Here is an 8977-nt window from a genome sequence, read left to right on the forward strand (position 1 = left end):
AAGGGTGCATTTGCCGGCTGGGAGGACGACCTGCAAGGAAGAAACGATCATTTTCCAAGTTCCTCACTGCATATTAAGGAATGGCAAATTAAAACAAATGAAAAACTATTAAAAATAACTTGACAGCATTTTAACCTCGAAAGTTTGGAAACTGCTGACATTTTTTTTCCCTTTGAAGCACACATTATGCAGCTGCTCCATTAGCTGGGTTTTGTTTTAAATAAGTGATGATTTATTACCGCTCCGGGGCCACGGGGAGAAGAAAAGATTTTAAGAGCAAACACTTTTTTCCAGTTCCTGGAGAAGCGGGGAAGGGGCTTTTTGGCGCTGCCGAGCCCCACGCAGGCACCCGGCACCCCCTGCGTCCTTCTCCGTGGCATCAGGCCTGGCAAACTCATTGCGCCAGTTGGGCTGGGGGCTGTGTGGTGTCCCAGCAAAGCTAAGGAGGATGAAGGGTTTGGGGGTTCCCTGGGGCAGGGTGGGCCCCACTGGGGTGGCCAGAGCTGGTCCCCAGTTTGCACCCAGCATCGACTGTCCCTGGGAGCATAAATGGTGAGTGACAACCCACTTGCTGAGTAATTAAATGGAAGATCTCGCTCTGAAGAAAGAAATCAGGGCATCTTTTGGCTAATTATCTTTAAGCCAGATCACAAAAGAAATAAAAAAATCCACCAAAATTAATTTAATTAGGTCACCCAAGTGCAGGAGCCGAACAAGGGGGAGCTGCCGGGGAAGGATGTGATGCTCTCACCATGGCTCTCCAGCCCCTCTGTGGACACTGCAGGCTCAAACCCAGGCTGGACTAGGGAAACCTGTGCAATTAAAAAGAAGGGCAAAAAAAGTGTATTTTGATGCAACATCCATCGCAGTGGCAAGTTTGGGGAGCGCTGGGTCCTGCCTGTGGCCACAGTCAGCCTTGTGCTCATTGCTGCTCCCCAAATCTGCCCTCCCTGGGGATGGCCCCCACTCCCAGTCCCATGGGAGCAGCCCCCCGGGAACATCTATGGACAGGTCAGAGAAGCACGATCAGGAATCATGCAACCCCCTGCGTGTGTTCAACTTGATGCTCCTGCAGATACGCTGCAGGATGACAATCCTTGGAGTCCCCTGAAGGACACTGGCCCTGGGAGGGGACCTTGACAAAGAGGGTGTCCAAGATCCTTTGGCCAAAACCCAACATCTGCCTCACCCCAAACATGTGGGGAACCCTCCTGCCCCTTTATCTTGCCCCAGCAGAGACCCCAAGAGCTGGTCGCAAGGCTGGGACTCCAGTAGGGCTCTGTGCCTCCTGGCTTTGGGGTCCCGTTTTGCTCCTCACCATTGGGGACCATGAACCAAATCAAGATTGGAGACCTGTGGGTGTCACCTTTGGTCACAGGTGTGTGACAGAGCTCAGCCCCACAGCCACAGCAGCTCCCAATAGGGCCTCTGCTTTGGGTGCTGTCCCCGTGTATGGCTGCGAGTGCTTGGGAGGGGGAGAGGCCCAGACGATCCTGAGATTTGGAGAAGCCTGGGGAGATGGTGGTGGGGAGGCCGGGCTGTGGCTGAGCCGCAAGACGGACAGACTGAGCTGCAGCTCGGCTGCATGGGGATGGCTCCAGGGGCTGCTGCCAGATGGGGGCTACAGACCGTCTGGTGGGATCCCAGATGTTCTCCAGATGTTCCACTGAAACTGAGTCCACACCGGTGGGCTCATCCCCACTGAGCCCCCATCCTCTGGGGATGCTCACGCTTATTAAAAGAACACTGGGTCCAGCTGGGGGACAGATGTGATGGCTTAAACACTGACAATTGTCATATCTGTGCATGTCTCCGAAGGAACCCACCACAACAGGGTAAAAGTGCAAGGTGTTTTATTCGAGGGGGCAAAACAATGAGCTGCACAAACTCATCCAGCCAGGCAAACAGCGTGAGAGGGATGGCTTAATCTGCTCTATCTGCAGCAATAAAGAAGTTCCTTGTCACAGTGCTGACAAAAGAAAAGGCAACATTGCCAGGAAACAATCCTATCTGCAGAAAGATTTCTCTTTTTTTTTTTTAATTTGTTAATTAGTGACTGCTGGGCATCACAAGAATCGTTGTTTTCTCTGATATGCTGATTTCTTCTGTCTCTCAGTGGAATTGGAGATCACAAAAATTTAAAATTAAAAAAAAAAAAAAAAAGAAGAAAAGCTGCTTCTTTAGAAAAGGGAATGGGGAAAAAGTTTTAGTAAGGTCAGGAGAAATTTAATTGAAAGAATGAGTTTATTTCTTCTTTCCTAAAGGGGTATTGTGTTCTTTGCTAGAGCAAATTGCTGGTTAAAACAACCAAGGCAAAACAAAACGGTTTTTAAATTATAGATCAAAGAGCGGGACGTTTCTGGAAGCCCCTCAGTGCTCATGGCTGCTGGCACGTCTTGGGGAGCCATGGGGACACGGGGACCCGGCGGTGCCGCCCGGAGCGGGGCTGGGAGCGCAGGATCCATGGCAAGAAACACGTCGAGGAAAAGCCCAGAGGAGAAATTCCTGGGGTCTGTGGCTCTGGGGGGGGGGAAATTTGGGGGCTTAGGGGGAAAAAAGAGCTTTTCAATCCATCTCTTGCACTTGGAGAGACCAGAATTCATCCACACTTTGCACGCAGCACATGAACCGCTGGCTTTTTGGGCTGTGTTTGCAGTGAGTCCATTTGCAGAGCTGTGCACCGAGGCAGCCAGAAGTGTTAGTAGTTCTTTTGCAAGATATATGCTATTGAGTAAAACTGGCAAGGATTCCCTGCAAAACCCAAACTGATAACTGTTGGTCTCAAACATATTTGTAGAAAGGTGAAAAAATAAACCAAACCTCTTTGTCCATTCCCTGCCTGCTGGGGCACTGTGGATGGATAATAGTGAATATTTACTCTGCCTATCTGCATTTAGCACATCTATCTGCATTTAACACATTGATCTGCATTTAACGCATTGATCTGCAGTGCCAGCTGCCTCCAGTTGTGCCATCCTTTGAATACAGCGCTGCAAAAAGAGTTTGCTCCAGCACAACTGATAAAATGCTTTGCCAGGTGTCTTGCATGTGTCCCTTGAATTATTTCCATGCTAACAAGAGCCCTGCGAGGTGTTCCAGAACCGCGGCCTCCAGACAGTATCCTGGGGAGCAGAGCGGGGAGATTGAACTCAATGATCTTAAAGGTCTTTTCCAACTGAAATGATTCTATGATTTCCATTTTCTGACCACCCAGTCGTTCCCAGTTCCACATCACCTGATGGAAGGAAAAGCCCTTTTCTAAGCTGGCACTGTCCCCAGGGGTTTTTTTGGCTCATCAATGCAAGGGACAGGGAATCCTTCACAAACAGCAGCATCCCTGGGGGAGTCTGACCACCCAACCCTTGGCCCTGGGGTCCCCTCTCAGACTTCAGACATCCAAATGGAACTGGGGAAGCCCCATCTGTGGAAATCCCAGGCACTGGGGTTGTCCCTGTGTTGTGTTTTGGCCCAGAGTGTCACCTTCTCCCACCACTGGGGGACAAAGGGGTGTACTGGCCCTGAGCCCTGCCCAAGGTTGGGCTGATATTCACTCATTTTTAATCAAACCCACAGCTAAGCTTACAGCCCCAGCCTTTGAAATCATCTCATGATCTTGTGGTGAGTCTCCAGCTTCACCCACCAGCACCTCCCCTGTGGGGCTGCAGCCCCACATGCCCTGCCCAGGCTGCTTTTAGCCCTAAATACAAACCCCAAGTCACCACCCGACAAAGTCACCCCCACCAGAGGACTCGTGTCCTCTCAGCCCACCCACTCCCCGGCCAGGGATGAACTGACAGCATCAGTTCTCTGCGGGCCTGGGGTCTTGGAGCCCCCGCAGCGCTGCCCACCCAGCGCCACCCGCTCGCGCCCTTGAGGCACCAACACCAAGGGCAGGAGCCATAGACATTCCCGTTGGGTCTGCACAGTGCAAAAGTAAACTTAACGACATTATCTGCCGATCTGGTAATTAATACTCTGGATGCTTTTTATTGGAATGAGCAAGGGCCGGGACATGCCAGGGGTTTTAATGAGGGGCCGTGCTGGAGAGGTGTATCCCTCCGGTTTCCCCTGGAAGAGGCTGTGCTGGGGGGAGGCTCGGGGCTGGTTTGAGGTCAGGGGGGTTGTGGTTTGTGTGAGGTGCCTCGTTCCCCATTTTGGGTGCCCCAGGTGGTCCCAGCCCTGCACCCACCTCAGCACCCGTGCACCCCCTCTCCCTCCCCATGCTGACTGCCACACTGGTCCCCACTGGGTCTTTTTTTAAATGAGATGCTTTCAAGATGTTTCAATATTAGGCAAGAAGCATGTTTGCAGGCTCTCGCTGTTCCACGCTCTGCAGAGCCCGTTCGGGGCAGAAACCCACTGCCCGACAGTGCCGGGGACACGGGGAACCTTTTGCTCCAAAACTGCTGTATCTTTAGTTGATCCCGCTGCTATTTTTAATACAGATGCCTTATTGAGATTCAAATGAATGTTTCAAATCCTCTCTCCTTTGCATAATTCTTTTTAATTAACACTTCAAAGGTTTGAACATGAGATCCATGCTATTTCCCTAACGAAGTTGACTGAACCTCCTTTTCCCCAAAGCTCCCCTGCGACGTTTCCGAGGGCTAAAAATGGGGACGGGTCTGTCCCCCGTGTCCCCTGCATGGGGGATGATGGGGTTTGGGCTCAGGCTCTGCAGAAATTGGAGCCAAGGGAAGAGATGGAGTCGATGGTGGTGGCACTGGGCAGGGTCTGCTGTGCTATCACCCACTGCCCTGCACAGTGCCGGGCAGCAAAACAGCCTGAGCCTGGCACAGGAATCGTGGCTTTCGAAGTGAATGTGGCCACAAGGCTGCTGCTCTGCCATCCTCTGTCCCAGCATTGGCCACTGCTATGACCCAGCTGTGGTTCCCAGGTTGAACAAAACCACCCCAAATAGGAGCACCCCATCTCCAGGGTGCATTTTGGACACATTTTCAACTTTCTTGGCACCTAAAAGGCCTAGAGATGTCTTTCTTCCTTCTGAAATTATACTGTAAAAGTGAAACCTACAATTGTCGCACCATCACATTGATGAATAAGAGCTGGAGCTTTTCCTCAGCTATCCCAAGAGCTGGCAACGATGCAAAGCCCTAAGGATACAACCCAGACACAGGAGAGAATGAACAAGCCCAGGTCCCCGTCTGACCTTCCCTCGTCCCTGTACCCCCGGGATCCCCCCGGCTTGAGTGGGATCAGCCTCACTTTGCAGGACTGGGGCCCTGAGGAGCAACATGGTGCAGCAAATGGGGAAATGAGCTTCAGTTTTAATTCCTGCAAGTGCAGAAATGATTAGAAACAACAAAATTGTATAATTAGGATTTAATAAGAGACTGTCCCAGACATGCAAAAGAAGTAGGTTAGACAGTGGCCTTTGTTCAGCTACAAAAGACATTAATTTGCAAATACCCTTAATATTCATTTTTGTTATTTAGACTGATATTTTTGAAAGTCTCTGATAAAATGAGAAATCGGGACTAAGCATTCCAGTTGTATTTCCAAGCACAGGAATCCAGCTTTGATGTTCCCCTTGATAACATCTTTTTAGAGCCTTGACTGCATCAAATTAAATTCTGATTACCCTGATAGTGCAATACAGCTTCCAAATGTATTCAGGTGACTTTTTGTTCTGAAAGGAAATTAGCTATTTTGACAAGGATGCTTGTTAGGCAGCAAAGAGATGGGGAGGAAACAGCCTTGCCAGGGAAGCAGCATGTTCCCGGCCCCGATGTCAGCACTAGGACTGCTGGACTTCTTGGCATTGGGGCTGCAGCAGGGAGGGGACATGGGCAGCCCCTGCAAAAGCAGAATTGTCCCTTTGGTGGCCCACAGATCTCCCAGAACCAAGCAGAGACCTGGTACATCTGCCTCTCAAAGGGGACACCCCAAAGGGACATGCCCTTGGGTGACAGGCCCTGGCAGAGCACAGACCACAGGTGGCTGCAGGATGTGTGGTCAGAGCAGGGTGGTCGCACCTATGCAGAGATGTCCCATCTGTGCATGTCCCTGATACAGAGATGCTGCTTCATGTCTCATCCATGGGTTAAACCCATCCCCAAAGCACCTGTCCAGGTGTGGGCACAAGCACAGCATCCCAGGGGGAGGACGTCCCCAACACAGAGGAGTAAGGACATCCCACCCATCACCCCAGAAGCAGGTTGGGATCCTGGCCCATCCTCACCCCGTCCATTTGCATGCGGTACCAGTCCCCAGCCCAGGCTCTGCTCCTTGGCTGGATGCTGGGATGAAAATAAAGTGCAAATATTATTGTTGGCAGAGATTACCAGCTCCCCCACTGTGATTTAGGCATCTTTAAACTTCATGTTTTATTAATCCTCACCGTACGATTAACTGCACTGAAATGTGATGTCTGCAAACACATGTGCTACAGTGTTATCTCTATGAGATACCGGGGCTTGGGCACTTGATTGTAAATATGCATGTTAATGAATTATATAGTGAAACTGCATAGAAGATGGAGCTGGAATCACCTGCTTTTGCCTCCTGCCCCAGGCAGCCCCTGCCCAGAGCCCAGGAATGGGCTGGTGGCTGGCAAACTCACTGTTTTCTGCCAGCTGTGCTGGGGAGAGCCTCCTGTCCCCCAAAATCTGCCCTTCCTGGGTGCATCTCCCTCCAGGAGCACTGACCCAGCTATTGTAGGAGATCCTGAGACCCTGCACTGCACAGAGCCAGGGAGCTGCTGAAGAAAGTCTCACATTGTTTTCGACAGCAACTCTTACACACAAAATAGCAGGTTATCATGGACTGCAATGTCCAGACCATGTTACAGCTCTGAAATAAGGCTACTGCTAGTTTTCATGGGTTTGTTGTCAGTCATCTCTAATTTCCTTGGGGACACACTTCTGGAACCAACCCATCACCTGCAACCCTCATCAGCTGTTCAGAAAGAGTTTCAAACTCTCAGGTAATCCTGGTGGCAGAGAATTTTGTAGAGGTCCACAAAAAGCAGCCAGGAAGCAACAAAAAAAAGGACCACAGTTCTTTCTTAAATCCTAAGACATCTGTCAATACTGGGAAACCCCTGTAAAGGATCTACAGCCCACGGGTGCAGGAGAACACAGGAGGATGGATGTTTTACTGCTGCATGGGGTACTGCTGAGCTGGGGCACCAGCCATGGGCAGTCAAGGAAATTCCCAAATAAGAGATTTTGTACCATGAAAAAAAAGCACCAAGCCCTGGAGTAAATTCCCCCAGATTTGCCCCATGGGGGTTGGTGTAACCTCACGATGCTCAGAGTATCCATATGGGCACAAGATGGGAACATGTGGGAGGAGGAGCAGCGTGGCTCACCTGGACCCGCACCAACCCTGGCAACAACCGCTGTGCCCCCAGGACCCATCCAGAGCAATCCCCGCGATCTGCAGGGAGCTGGGGGGGATGAGGATGACACAACCACCATCTTTGCCCTGCAAAATCGAGGTGGCACCGCTCAAATGGATGTGTGCCAGTCTCGAGGGGAGGGGGGTGCACCATGGTGGGACTGGAGGGAGAGGAAAAATAATAACAGATTAGTAAATGGCACCGTCAGTCCACAGCTCAGGACATACCTGACAGCAGCAGGGTGGGAGTCACCCCGGGAAGGAGCTGATATTTGGTCTGCTTGTCCTCACCTCCAGCCCAGGCTGCAGAACAAATAGGATGTGGGGTGTCCCAGCCCATCCCAGGGCAGGTCTGCAGCATCTCGGCTGTTTGCAAACATGCTCTCCCCAGTGCTGGTGGCTCCAGGTCTGGGCTCAAGGGACCAGGGACTTGCCAAAGCCACCCCCGTGCCCCCAGCCGTTTCCATCTCGGCAGGGCTGGTGCACTGCAGAACACCCGTAATACAGCCCCAGCACCCCAGGGTGCCCGACTTCAGCCACAGATTTTATTGTTTAGTAACGAGCTCACCACACCAGCAAGCCAGGACAGGGTGGATGGTACATGAATGCATTATCTGTAGTAGTTACACAGACTGAGATTTGTACAGCGTTTGTACAGAGGAAGAAATAAAATGAATCAAATAACAAAATAGCAGTCGAACATTTTTTTTGTCCTTTTTTTTAATATTGTACTAACAAAATCTGATAGCTAAAAATTGACTAAGCTACAAAATTGTAATACATACTGTATGGTTAAAAGGTTATCATCCATTTATACATCTAGTATCGCTTTTATTCTGGTAACTTACATGAGGCCTATAGGATCTTAGTGTATTAGTAATTCCCTACAAGATACTGTTGAGCTGCTAAAGCTGCCGAACAACAGAGTACTGGAATTTTTGTTAAGACTCTTACAGTTTCGTTTACATCGTTTTGTTTTAAATGAAACCCTCATGCATCTCTGGTGCAAGCCAGAGGAATCGCTGGTGACTGAGGGGAGGCAGGAGCTGTGAAGCCTTGGGCAGCTCGGTACCCAGCGTGGTGCTGCCCCTCGCTCCAGCGCTCTGGATGCTGTAGGAGATAAAGCTGAAATCACCAAGACAGGTTCTTTTCCCTTTGGTATAGAGAGTTAGAGAAGACACCACTAAACACGCAATAGTCTCCATTTCAAAGACCCTTTTTTTTGCTGGGTAATGACTCAGCCTGCAGCAGAAAAGCATCGCTAAGGGTGGGTGAGGCAGCTGGGGGCTGCAGCAGGATGCTGAGCACATCGAGGTCAGCTCCTGCTGCCCACCCTGCAAGCTCCGACCCCAGCTCTGGGTGCAAAACCAGCACAGCACACAGGAGCCAGGAGAGGGGCTGGGGAGAACACACAGCCCCCCGTACCCACTCTTGGGGATCAAGACAAGAGCGAGGCTGAAGCCAAAGGGGAGTGAAGGCACAAACAGGAACCAGTCCCTGACTGACAGCAGGAGATGGGGGCACCACTGCTCCAACACCCTTGAAAATCCCACCCAAAGAACCAAGCCAGTAAGACCAAATATTGTGAAATACTTTATACACCACCACATAGGCA

Source organism: Columba livia, chromosome 20 (assembly GCF_036013475.1).
Source record: "Columba livia isolate bColLiv1 breed racing homer chromosome 20, bColLiv1.pat.W.v2, whole genome shotgun sequence".
Taxonomy (NCBI): Eukaryota; Metazoa; Chordata; class Aves; order Columbiformes; family Columbidae; genus Columba; species Columba livia.